The sequence below is a fragment of the Buceros rhinoceros genome, unplaced genomic scaffold (assembly GCF_000710305.1).
Source record: "Buceros rhinoceros silvestris isolate BGI_N320 unplaced genomic scaffold, ASM71030v1 scaffold21538, whole genome shotgun sequence".
Lineage (NCBI taxonomy): Eukaryota > Metazoa > Chordata > Aves > Bucerotiformes > Bucerotidae > Buceros > Buceros rhinoceros.
Window position 1 is genome coordinate 29,694 of NW_010426631.1, and position 370 is coordinate 30,063.

Below are 370 nucleotides of genomic sequence, written 5' to 3' on the forward strand. Positions count from 1 at the left end.
CAGGGGCTTGTGGAAACGGGGAGGAGGAGAAGCCACATGGATCCTTGTGGTGCCCATCCAGCCATCGCCGCCGGTTTGGTTTAAACTCTGAAGCCGATTTCCCACAAAGGTAATTTTCTGCTTCTCTGACTCAATTCTGTTCATCTTTGAGAGGGTAATTAGCATCACTTCAGTGTTCTCTTATGCCCAACTAATTGCACCTTGTTTCAGGAGTGAAAGTTAATGCCTCTCCGTTTAGGTTAGTGCAGCAATCTATGATTAGGGATGAGGCCAGGCAGAAACGTGCACAGGAACACCGCTGCCTGGCTGCTGGCACCCGCAGAAAGATTTCCCATTTTACGTTTGAGCTGCTCCTGGGTGCTGCCGCTGC